Below are 13,422 nucleotides of genomic sequence, written 5' to 3' on the forward strand. Positions count from 1 at the left end.
AGTTATTTTTATACATAGGAATCTAATAAAACAAAATGGCAAAATCAAAAAGAGGAGACTGACTGAAAAGGAGCCAGTGGGACAGGAAAAAAAGAAAGAGAGAAATGTTGGGAAGGAAAGACTGGAACATACACAGCACAGGGGTGAGGTGAAAGTAAAGTGACTCTGCAGACATTTTACATGACATAAAGAGACAACCCTAAAAAACCAATATTTATTAATTTTCACAAATAGGAAAAATCAGCCAGCCAACCAGGGATGTTTGAAAGGTGAACCTAGAAATACTCAAACTGAAAGTAAGTTACTGTGTTTTGGCTCTGACCTGTGTTTTGGTCTGTGACTGTGACCAATCACTGGGCTGTGACTGGTCCCTAGATTTTTTCAGTAGATTGTTATTGGTAATTTTTAAATCAGAATGGGTTCTTCTGAAGGACAGGCATGCGTTCTTGGGCCCCATTAGGAATAACTGGATCAAAATGCACTTTTCCGTGTTATTCAGAAGTCAGCGTAGGTTATCGGGGTGTCCCTGTATGGGAATTATGTTTCTTAAATCTTCTTAGAGGATAATATAAATGGTGAAGTAAAGATAGAGGAAACTCAAATAGTTAATAGATAACTATAGCTCTTTAAATTGAAGAGATATGGTATTTTAAAGGAACAGAGTTTAGATCGACATAGAAGTGATTGTAAAAATAATCACAATATGCTATAGTTAGTACAGCTTAATGTTGACTGCTTGTAAAGTATTTAGAGGAAAGTCTGATTTGCCATCAGATTCACAAGTACATAGTTAGATTTTAAATGCCTTTCTAACCACTAAGGATATGCCTACAGTCTAATATTAAACAACAGCCATGAAGCACTGTTTGGTGTTTCATCTGTTTTATGTACCTGATTTAGACAGTGCACTCAAAGGCTAAGGCACACATTAACAGGTTTGAGCACAACCTCAGCCATGCAAATTTTGCATTGCATCTAATTCACATCCAGCTGGGTCAGAGTATGGGCAGCAGAAGTGCAGCCTGTACCCATGTGATAAGGCAGACCTGATGTCCACTTCTTCCACCTTTCTGTCTCCCCTCGCTCAACTCTTTTGGTATTGCTCTAAAAGAAAATGGATTTGGGCTGTATTTGTAAAGATTTTTGTTTTAATAAAACTAATCTTTATTTCTATGAGGGTTTTTTTTTTTTTTTTGCACAGTTTGTGTGAAGGGGGCTTTAAAACATTAGGCATAAGTCTGAGAGTAATGATAACCAGGGATTTGAGACAGAGGAGAATTAGTAGCAGCTCCACATATCACTGGGTACGAAGGTCTCTGCCATTAAGGACCTCGACTAAATAAACATGCTGGGATATGATTGCTTTATTGCTCTTTGCTCATTTTATGTCATTTTATTGCCTTACTAACGGCTATAGGATTAGGTGTGTAAGGGAGTTCTGAAAATGTAGAACTGAAAGAGGTATGTAAAAAAGTGTGTGCTTCCCATAGAGAGTCCAACTTTTCCTCATCATGGATGATGGAGAGACTAATTTACCTTGCATAGATAAACGAAGGTAGGGAGAGAGGCACAGAGGGACGTAAGGAACAGATCCATTTCGAGGCTTCATCCTCACTTTAGTACAGCTGATGATTTTTATGTGCCTTTATAGTGGCCCCAGTGGGAAAGGCTGTGTCATTACAAGCAGTGCTTTTTTCCTCCACAATTAGCCAAAAGTTATGTTTCTGATCCAGGGTCTACATGTGAAAAGATGCAGATAAAAAATTAATTTTATAGATGTTTAACTATTAAATAGAACACTTCCATTTCTGATATTGCCAGAATCAATCTGGTATACTGGTGTAGCAGTATCACTTCTGAGGACAGAAAGTACTGATGGGCTAATAATTTTACTGCTTTCTATTTTGCATGCACTGCAGTTTACAAGATCAATAAAGAATGTAGTGCCTCAGCAGACCTACAATTTAGACTATAAGAATCTCTGTTCTTGACTAAAGTCCTGTTGTATCTAAATAAGGGGAGCTAGTTTCATCCCTGGTGTCTAGAAGTGATTTTCTGTGTTGTCAGTTTCTTCCAAGGGAAAGAATGATGTATGACCCATAAGGTTTCTAGTAAAGTAAAAAGCAGAGCAAAGAATTCTGTCTTAGCTGAAGCCAGTATTTTGTTTTTTTTTTTAAATAGGAAAATCTAAAAATGACATGCTCATGTTTGGATCTTAATAGCAGGGAGTTAGATTTGGGATGCAGGAGAAAAATTGTCTTTCAGAACTTTATGAGTGGCTAGTGTATATTTTGTCTGTGCTTACAAATGTACAGACTACACATGTATAAGAATGTATAGAATTAATAGGTAGCATTGACTTAAATATGCACAAACAAAAAAAAGATAGTGACTGCCCAGCAAAAGCTTAGCATTTAAATGTGCAGTTGACCCAAGAAAAGTCAGTGAGGCTGACTGCAAGAGTTGTAAAGTAGTTCTCAAGGTTACTACAAAATGTCCCTTTGTTTCCTTCATGCCTTTATCCTCTTGAAACCCTCTTCACACACTCAAATTAAACTTATTTTTCTTTCAGGCTTTTCTACTACAAATCCTGTTTTATTATGTAGTTTACCCAGTACCTAAACATTAGAGTCATCCAAAGAGCAGGGAATCTTTTATTCATATGCTTCTATGTCAACAGTTCCACAGTCTTAAAAACCATTTTGTCTCTTATTCCCTCTATGTAATCCTTCCAGATAGTATTTCAAGGCATTGTATAAATTCTATGCTTTTTTATTCTACAAGTGGAAGAAAATCTGGCATCAACATTGTCTGACGACTTAAGCATTTTCTTGAAGTTTCTTTAATCTTCAGAAATGCCTTTGTACCTTGAATGAAAGCACTGTATTCTCAACCTTTATAATCCAAATAAGAATTTTCTTTAGGAGCATAGTTGGTTTGCATTGCAGGTAGCTTAGCATTTATTTTACTCTTATTGGCTGCAGGTATTACCTAGAGGTGAGGATGGAAATTCAGCCTAGGAAATCATCCTTCCTTCATCTGTATTCGGAGATCTGAGGCTTCTATACTCTGCTGGTTTCTTTTTTGAATGTAAGTAAAGTTTTGCTGCATGCTTCAATAACCTCCCTCCTTGCTAGAGACTATGTCATTAGCTGTCCTATTTCAACACACTGCTCTCAGAAAATGATGACCTTTTGGAGACGCATCTGTTGGAAAGGTCCAGCATTTCATGTGCTCCTGAAAGCCACATAAATACCTATGAAATTGGAGAAATTGCTGGTAGGTTGGTGGAAGGTGTGAGCACCCTAAAGATTTTTGCCAAACGGTATCATTATGTTGTTCACCCAAGGCCATGTGTGCTCCTTATAAGGCAACTGCTCCCTTATCATATCTTATTACTTTCTCCAGTTGTCCAAATTTTCCAGTAACTTTCTGGGAAAGACGAACAGAGCACCTGTGAACCACTAGTTTCTTCTTCCTTTTTCTGATTGGTGTGTGTTAATCAGCTCAGCTAATTAAGGACTTTGCAACTCCAACATATATTGACCTTGAAGACCCAGTCCTTGAAATGTGATGATTTTTTCTACTGATTTCATTAGGCTTTGAATGATCAGATATTCTTCAGTTCTGGCCTTTAAATATACCACACTCCAAAAAATATTATTCCCCTTTCCACTTTTTGAAGTGAATTCTACTGTGAACGTTTCCTTCTGTCTCCAGTGAACTCCATGATTCCTGTTTCTTCCCACTCAGCAGCAACTCACGTGTTTTGAATTCAGTCCCACTTGGTTCATCAAGATGATTTTTTGCACATTTTCCCTGTTTAATTATATAAGCCACTTTGGCTCAATTTGTGTAAACATCCTTTGGACTTGTTACAATTTGATTTTCTGTCAAAGGTAGTTCCAAAGAAAAGAAAATGATGGGCAGAGGAAATGATGCTGGTGTACATCTTATTTGCAATTCTAATAACAGCTTTGTGAATTTGAACACGTTAGTAAAGAGCACTTCATTGAAGTGCACATTACCGCAGAACTTGGTAAACATGCTGAAGAATAATGTTACTCCAATCTGTGCAAATTAGATGGATAACATCATTTGCAGCAGTTGTTAATTATGTATCAGCTGCAGTCACAGCAAAATTCTGTTAATTGCTTATCACACTAAGGTTAACTTTCTGTCATTTATATTTGTTTAATTCATAATTAGAATAACACACTTGATATTGTTCATTGACCACTTAAAAAAATATTCATGTTGCAAATGTTCAGCAGCATAAGACTAGAAGAGATCTCCTGAGTCATCAACTTGGCTGATATCACAAACTCATATAATACCTTTCATAAATTTCTCTCCATGTCTTAAAACCAGTTATGTTCCTTGCCTCTGCTACCTATATGGTGGTTTGTTACAGTGCCCTAACCCTGCCATGTTTAGAAGCTTTCTATTTGCCAGCTTCAAATTTATGCCATTGTTCTTATGGGAGCACTGTTTTAGTGTCTAAAAAATTTTCCCCCTACGATGTTTACGGTGCATGATTTATTTCAGAGGGATTAGTAGTCCCGCTCACTTTTCACTTCCCTGAGATGGGCAAACCCAACTCCTTTTAGTCTCCTTCTGTAAGATGTACATTCTCATGCCCTGAACACGGCTGGCAGGCCATTAGTGCTCCTTAATTCCAGCTGTAATGGCAGCTTTTAACCCCCTCCTGGTGCAGATAGAAGCAGAAATGCCATTGACTGTCAGATGAAAGACAGATAGCAGGAGGTATAGATGAGTTCTGCAAAGTGTGTCCAGAAGTACTGGTGGAAGTGACTCGCTGACTTCTTATTCTGGCTAAGTGAACAGATATGGGAGCATTTTAATTAAAACTACTTGACACAGCTAAGTCAATCTTTTCAAAACAATTCCATCATGGTAACTTAATTTATGTATACATCTAAAAAATAGAGAATGCTCTAGTAATTTAGCCAGGGGAGGCTACAAAGGTGGTGTGATTCTTAGAGAATAAAAATTCAATTGAGAATTGAGAAACTGGGGGACACTTGGGTAACAACCCTGTGGTGGGGGGAGAATTAGTGGACTGGCTGGAGAGAAGCTCTGCTGAGAAGAACCAAGGGGTCTTGGTAGACAGTGAGAGATCATGAGCCAGCAGTGTGTCCCCGGAGCAGAGGACCAACAGCATCCTGGGCTGTATTAGCAGGATGGAGGGAACGGATTATCTCCCTTTACTCAGCAGTTGTTAGAAAGCATCTAAACTAGTGCATCCAGTTTTGCCTCCTCCCTTCTCCACCACCCCACCCCTTTTTTCCTTCCATGAAAGACATGGATAAACTGGAGGAAGATTGGTGGAGGACCACCAAGGTGGTCAGGGGCTGGAACACCTGCCTGGCTGAGGAGAAGCTGAGAGATCAGAGTTGTTTCAGCCTGGAAATGAGATAGCTTTGGGGGAGGGGACCTCAGAACAGCCTCTGGTACCTCAAGGCAGTTTGTGAGAAGACAGAGCCAAGCTTTTCACTGTGGTGCAGGTTGGAGGAGAGGAGACTATGGATGTAAATTGAAACATCAGACTGGATGTAAGGAGAAAAATCCCCCTGTTGAGAGTCGGGGTGGCCAGGTCCAGCAGAGGAACAGGTGCCCAGAGAGGTCAGGCAGTCTCCATCCATCAAAGTATTTCAAGATATAACTGGATAAAGACCTTAGCAACCTGGTCTGACCTGCATTGAGAGGAAAGTTGAACTAGATGATCTCCTGAGGTCCTTGAAATTAAGGATTAAGAATGTATTCAGGATTCCTCATGTCCACAGTGGTATTTCATATAGTTCCTCCTTTTTGGCTCATACAACTCATTATCAGGTGTTATACAAATGCCCAGCCTTTTAGTTCACTTCTGTACCTCTTCTTTCTTGAATGAATTTTATATTCAGGTCCCCTTCAGGAAATAACATCAAGACAGCATTTTTTAAAAATTACTTTTATTTTTATTATTTTTATTTATATTCCATCTTCTCTTCAAAACAACATAGCACAGCAATCTGCTACAGTACTACTTTAGTCATTTTAATTCTCTTCAGTCTCAGAAATTAGCAAAGAACCCTGTTTCCTGCTTCAGGTCTGAGTCTTCTCTCCTAACAAATGAAACATGTTACTGCTTATATCAAACATGAAACTGCTTATATCAAACATGAAACATGAAACTGCTTTTATCAAAGACTGTGTCATCATTTCTTTTTAAGATTCTATAATTCTGAAGACTTTAGGGTCCCAAAGTATTCATTTCTGCCACACTTCCTAGGAATGGTTGGATTTCAGATTTTTTTTTTAACTGTTCCTTCCAACACAACCGTAGAAAACAGTGCTGTAGTTTTCTTTCTTTTTTTTTTTTCCCCAAGAATGCTATGCAGATCAGATGAAATATCAGATCAACCTTCAGTTAGAAAGTATTTATCATGTTTCCTATCCCTAACATTTATTATATGTCAGAAAAAAAAAAAGTGTAACAAAGAAGCTTCAGTGTTTTAGTCATGCTTATTCAAATGCCCAGGCAAGGCTAAGTTTTAGAAAGAAGTTGAATTTTTGTTAGACCAAGCAGGACACCCGCTTCAAACAGCCAACTTTGATACTCTCTTTAGTGCAGCGATTGTGTTGTCGCTGTAGGTGTAACAGTCAGCCTACAACAACAGCACCTCCAACCCTTGACGTTACATCACCGAAAAAAGAAAATCCTGTTACCCCTATTTTTTACACTATGAAAGTTTGAAAATTACTATTTTGATGTATCTGTAATAAATCCTTAACATAAATGGTTAGGATACACCCACCAGTGACATTTTCATCACCTAAGTGAAGTCATCTTTGTTTCCTTGCACACCACCACTACTGACTCAGTCTTCCTGATTCCTTGACAAATTTGTTCTGCAGTTCTTTCTGATTAGGACATTCTTTTCTACCATGATTTTGTTTCTTTTTGGAAGGTGAAAGGCTAACTTCTCACAAGAAGTTACTTTTGCCATTCTCACAAATCTTCTAAGGGTATTCAAATACTAATGTGTTTTAAATGCTGATTTATTTACAGAACTTACTGATCAAAAGTGGGCTGTCACCTTAGATATTTTCTCACATGTCTAATTAAAGCAATGTTATCTGGAAGACGAATCAGTTTTAGGTGTTTTCAGGGCATTTAATCAGTAGAGAGTACAGTTTACAACTGCTTTTTCTCCTTAATCAGATGAAAAAGTGTATATCTTCACTGCATTGTTTTGAAAAATCACCAAAACCTTGGAGTGCAACAACTTTTGTGTGTCCTCTGAGATAAATTTAGCAGATTAGTCCTGATTTCTCCTTTTGCCCCACATAGAGTGTAGCTTTGATAAGGCAGTCTAACTTCAAGTGGAAAGCTGTTCATGTGGCTCTATCTACACTGTGGGATAAGTGCATCACAGTCTTGGCCCCAGGGTATGCACTTGAATAGCGTCTCAGCAGGGTGGGGAAGTGGCCTGTGTCCACCAAGTGCCTTGTATTTCTGATTCCCCAGGCAACAGGGGGTATCAGCTAGGCTCTAAGCCTGTGTGCGTGCTTGGTGTACCTTCCAGAAGAAATTGTAGAGGCCTGTCCTCCAGGGATTTTGGATACATAGTCACAAACTGGGACTGCAGGCAAGACTATGCAGGACAGCTGTCCTATGTTTAGATACGATAACTTAATATTTGCTTTGTCACTTTCTGTTATGAGGAATGTTCTTCACCTAGCTTATTTTTCAATTGTATTACATTTTCAATTATAATACATTTTTATCAAATGCAGAGATACTTCATTAACAGAATCAGATCCTTACTTGGTATAGTGTCCATCATTTTATGATTGCACACATATTAGGTTGGCTGACTCTTCTTCTGAAGCTCAGGCCCTCTGAAATGTGTCTTAAGCTGGAGCAAACATCCATTATGTGAACTAGGAGTATAACAATATTTTGAATTTGTTTTAAAGTGTGATAAAGGATGGTTGTTTTTTCTGAAATTCATAATCTGTAACAGGTGGGCTGTATGATATACTTTCAGTTTGGAGAAAGTGCTCAGGTGGATAGTGCAGGAAGGTCATCTCCATCTAGGGTCTCCACTTTGAGCTCTCATCTCTGATTTTGGGGAGTCATTTCCACAGATTCACTCCGCCTAATTCTAGGGGTCTGTTGTGTTTATGTGAGCACTTTGGTTAGACAACCAGTGGGACGAAATGAGTGTTTAGAGAGGTGATTCAGTTCAACATACTATCAAAGGTAGGTTTGATGAATCTGTTTAGAAATGCCTGTTTCTAATCATGGCATACAAAGGGAGTCAGGCATCTAGTTTGCATGCAGATGACTATATTGTAGACATGTGGACTCATGTGTCATAAACACTATCTTTAGTTGTCCTTTGCCTCAGTTCTCTGTTCATAAAAAGAGAAATATAGTTTGGCCCTCTCTTACAAGTATGGAGATAATGTTACTAACTGCAAGGTTCTCAGATAAAATGATGGAGCCTACCTACATGAATACATTAAAAACAAGGAATATAGTCACATGAATAGTGCTGATGTTCAGAAAACCCACCCAGACACAGCTGTTATGTATAATATTTAAGGTAGAACTGATCATGTAACCTACATTATTGCAGCTACACATAACTTTTCCGATTGGATCTTGATGATTTGCATTGTGTTTTTTACTCATATCTGCACATATGACCATTTCCCAAAGTTTCTTCTTACTGCCTCTTAAAACAGAGACTAAGTACATCTTTTGCAGGACTGCTTCTCTCATAGTTTCCATGCCAGTGATTTTTTTTTCCTGCTTAGCGTGATCGGTGTTTTCTTGATCATCTTGATCAGCTTTATTAATCAGAGAGATGCAGCCCACTTTATTTTTTCTAGTATTTATCATCAACTTTTAAAAGGGACTTTTACTGATTTTGAGCTTATTAAAATCACCGTTGAAAATCCGTTGGGAGCAGATATATCTTTATTTCTTGGAAGTTGCAGTAGTTAATGTTTTATTCCTGAGAACACACCTAGCATGTGTTAAAATTCAGAGATAACCACTGGCCAATAGCAGAGCAGATCTGTATGTGTACAGCAAAGAATAGACTTAAGCTTCTTCTCCAGAAGATTCTGATTTATATGCACTGAGATCTGAATTGACTGCACTTACAATGCAGATGCCTCTGCCCATAAAGATATCAGGTGTCAGGACCTCCGCAGTTCTTAGGACAGCCCTGTTGTTTGCATTTTCAAGAAGATGCTGTTGTCATTTCATGTTTGCTGAAACCAAGAATGACTTTGTTCTCTTAATGAAAATAATGTGAGAATTTTAACGTGAAATTTCTTGGTTTATGACCTAGTATAATGGTTTCCTTGGCCCAATTTAGTATTTTTAGAAGCTTTGGCTTGTTGGTTTTGATACGCTTTACAAGCTAGATTTTCATCAGTACTCAGTCCCATCATATATTATTGTTCTCAGAGGGAAAAGTTTCCCTTTGAAAACCACGGTATTTTACATGCATGCTTCCCCAGGAGATGAGTTGTTCTAAAAATCTGCACATTTATTTGATGCATAAAATTGAGTTATTTTGATACCTTAAAGAGCTGATCCAAAATACCATTGAAAGAGAATATATGGCTTTATGCTTTCATATTGTTCCTTTATTTGGGTGGTAGTTTGAATTTTCTGTCCCTTTGCCATCTTTTTACTTTAAAGTCATAGTCTTTAACATGCTCCAAAATTCTCATTGATTTTTATAACGATAAAAATGAGAGAAGTTGTCAAGCTAAGCATAACCATGCCAGTGTCTTGGAAGAGTTAAGCCAAGTGTGTTGACACAACGTTCTTTCTGCAGGAATGTGATGAGTCAGTTCACACTGTAGTTAAAAATTTTAATTTTAGACAGACTAACTGAAAGTAATGGGACTTGTCTGACAATTCAGTTATTTAATTAGCCTTTTACGTAGGACCAAGAGTTATATAGTCACTAGCATGGGCGGAAGTGTACTGAGTTTGTTTTGAAACATTATGTAGAATATATAACTCATTTAGCAAGGGATAGAATATAGAAAGTAGAAGCCTTGCTGCAATTAATTAATCATGCAGAAAAGATTCTAGGCAAGCTGAAAAAAAATCCCAAACAAACCTTGCCTTGGTACTGGTTAACCTTTTTTTGAACTCTTTTATGGTGTGTGACAAAGGCAAGGGTGTTTATCTGTGAAAAAAAAAAAACCCAAACCAAACCTCATTATATGGTATTTCTCAAGATAAATGTGGATAAAATGTAAGTAAAATTTATCTAACTGGCTATATAAAACATTGTTTATGAGCAAGTTTGCATAAAAACCTGCCAAGGAGGCTTATTAAGAAATACTAATCACCTGGGCATGACTGAACAAGAGTGTTTAGCTTTGCTTATCAATATCGCGATGACTTGGTTTTATCTTACACCTGAACTTTTTCCTCTTTTCTTCTCATTTCATTCTGCTCTCCAGGACAAGTCTCTGATTAATTTTCCTGTGTGTATCAGAAAATAATAAGTTAACCAATTTAAGCAAATAATTAACAAGTGACTCCAGTCATTTAACTGTAACTCAGCAAATCTCGCCACAAAACTCCACGCTACAGAAATCCTTTAAGCCCTCTAAACTGGCAACACTTCACTGCTATTGTGAGTTTTCAAGAATAAAATGAACTGAAGAATATTAAGTTAAAATATAAATATTAAATACTGAAGTCTACCTAATAATAATTCTCATACCTAACAGTAAACCTTATCTGTTGCTATGTAAAAAGCAAAAGTATCCTATTTTTATCCTTCCTCCCCATGAAAATACACAATTTTCTAATAGTGCCTGCTAACCCCTGATAGGGTTGGCAAATTTACTGTTAATCTGGATACAAAGCAAGCACAGGAATGTATTGAAGTGGCAAAACACAGATTTACTACTAGCTCATGGAGACAATCTGCACATGGACAATACAACATCAAGAATTACTCGGATCCAGTACGTTGGAGGGAGAGCTTCCCCCTGTCAAATCCCTTTTTGTAATGGTAATTCAGGAGGCAAATCCAGCTGTCACAAAAACACTGAAAATAAATTCCTACATGTACATATATACACATATACATACGTATGTATATATAAGCCAGATCTTAAATCTGTGTAACATTTGATATCTACATATGTTTCAGTCTGCTGTGAACAGCCTCCTGGAAGAGCTCAATAAAGGAATGTAACTATTCTGTGTCCTCAGTCTTTACCTCCTAACCCCTGTACCTGGCATACTGTGTTCTGACTGTCATCAGGCTTTCACGTCACCATTAGAAATGTGCTGCTTCAACAGACATCATCATGGCCTTGACTCTTCCATCACCCAGACACGCTGCTCTCCATCAGAGCGGTTGCACAGCTACTAGTTGACATTTCATGGTGGCCTATATGCAGTGGTCCCTATGTGAGCTCTTGGCCATGAGGTGGCTTTTCCTGGACTATTTCCTACTCTTCAGCAGTGCTATTATTTTGTGAAAGGCTGTCCAAAACCCCTATGCTAAGTTGAAGGCTGAGAAATCTCAGAAGAAAGTTTTTAAGTATTAGCTGCTGACATACAACTATTATAGGTGTAATCCAGCTCTCCTCAGTTAAGAAATTCACTGCAACGTGAGAATAATAAAGAAGCAAAATAATAACAATAGCAAAAATCTTTCTGATTTTTCTTCTCCTGGAAGATCACCTTCTGATCTAGGTGATCAAGGGCTGGAGAGTGCAGCTGCAGGACCACCACACACAGATGCACCTCTGGTTTCACAGAACCGTTGACAGAAAGTAGCACAGCACATCTGGAAAATTGAGAAGATACTACCTTAATAATTTTGATCTGTGTGGGTGAATGCAATATGAGAATCACCCTCAAAACACACCTTTCTGTTAAAGAGAGAGAGGAACTAAGTGTTTGTGAACTAGAATGTGTCTTGGACTTTGTGAGATGCTGCCCAAGGCACTCACTGATGTATGTGCGCATGCGTAAGTGATAAATAAAATCAGACAAATCAGATAGCTTTGTTTACCTTGACCTTAAGTAGTGGATGTAGCATCTTCCATTTGCATACGGCACCATTATATTACTGTTGCTATGCTAATAGCATATCCCCTTAATGACTGTGTGGTATATACAATGAATAAATCATTTATCCATTTAGAATAAGCTGCATGGAATGATATTTGGAATAAGGAGGGAGGATCTGAAAGTGGGCTATATCCTCAGCCATTGTAAATTATTTTCAAAATTGTCCTGCAGCAACTATTCTTCAGGTTCAAAATATTTTAGAGCTTTCATATTCTTCTCAAGTACAGACAGGGCAAAGACCCTAGTGGATATGAGATTAAAATTGTAAATTGCGCTTCATAGAATTTGGAGTGTTAAATCTCCTACTCATCTTTGAAACTCTGATGTAGACTAGACATTGACATCCTCATAACTATTTTGGCAATATTTACAGCTTGCAGAACATGCTAAATAGGGTGGGTCCATAGAGTTTGACAAGTCAGAAGCCAGGCGTGTTCTTTATTTTCTGTGTTTATTCATATTCATGGCTGTTGAAGTTGTAGCCTGATGTTTCACAAAGCAGATACTTTCTGAAGCCAAAAGCATAAATTCAAAGACAATTCAGAGCTCACAGTAATGGTCTGTTCCCTGTTACACCAAAATGGAAAAAAAAAAAAAAAAAAAACCAACCCTCATCATAACTTATTAAAGAAAGCTATGTATTTTTGCCGTATGATACAGTGGAGCTCAACATAATGAATCACCAATTCAAATGAAAAAAGAGGCAGATTCAATATGTGCAAGGATCTAGTTTTTATAGAATGCCTGGGGTGGTCTAAGTGCCTAAAAATGTGTGTAATGGAAACAGGCTTAGCCTAGATTTCCCACAAAGATTTGTACATATGTTTCACCTGGCATGATTTGTTGCAGCTAATCTTACCACCTTGCCTAATAAGTGTGCCGTGAAAACCGGTTATTTAGTTCTGGTACTGGCTTTGCTTTTCTAGTGTTTTATTTAACCACTATATTTTTAGGACAAAGTCAAAAGGAAGATGCCAAATGAAAAGGCACAGAAGTATCTAAGTGCCATAAATTTACTTGGTAAAGCTGAGAGTTGATGCTGGATTTGAGAAGTGTGTGTGAGATGGTGCCTTTGATCATCTTACTGGAAGCAGTTGTGCTGTGCGTTTACTCTCATGATTCACAAATTGTTCTGAAAAATCCTTTAACATTAACCAGCTCAAAGGCAACTTTGTCCTTGTTTGGCTCTGAACTGGTTTGTTTTTTTTTTTCCTGGGGAGGGAGGCATGACAATGTTAAGAGCCTTGCTGTAATGTTTTAGAGTTGTAAAGGACTGTAGC

The 13,422-nt window shown here is 37.8% G+C and overlaps 1 protein-coding gene across 2 annotated transcripts in view; it reads left to right on the forward strand.

Annotated features, from left to right (window-relative positions):
* HNF4G (hepatocyte nuclear factor 4 gamma) overlaps window positions 1–13,422 on the forward strand; it is a 63,948-nt gene that overhangs the window by 24,171 nt on the left and 26,355 nt on the right. Inside the window, exon 2 of one of the 2 annotated variants that reach the window (XM_075085275.1) lies at window positions 2,985–3,090. The exons of the other annotated variant lie outside the window; for it this stretch is intronic. The gene's annotated coding sequence lies outside the window, so the exon portion shown is untranslated. The remainder of the gene's footprint in view (window positions 1–2,984; window positions 3,091–13,422) is intronic. 2 annotated transcript variants of the gene reach the window in all.

The sequence above is a fragment of the Phalacrocorax aristotelis genome, chromosome 2, assembly GCF_949628215.1.
Source record: "Phalacrocorax aristotelis chromosome 2, bGulAri2.1, whole genome shotgun sequence".
NCBI lineage: Eukaryota > Metazoa > Chordata > Aves > Suliformes > Phalacrocoracidae > Phalacrocorax > Phalacrocorax aristotelis.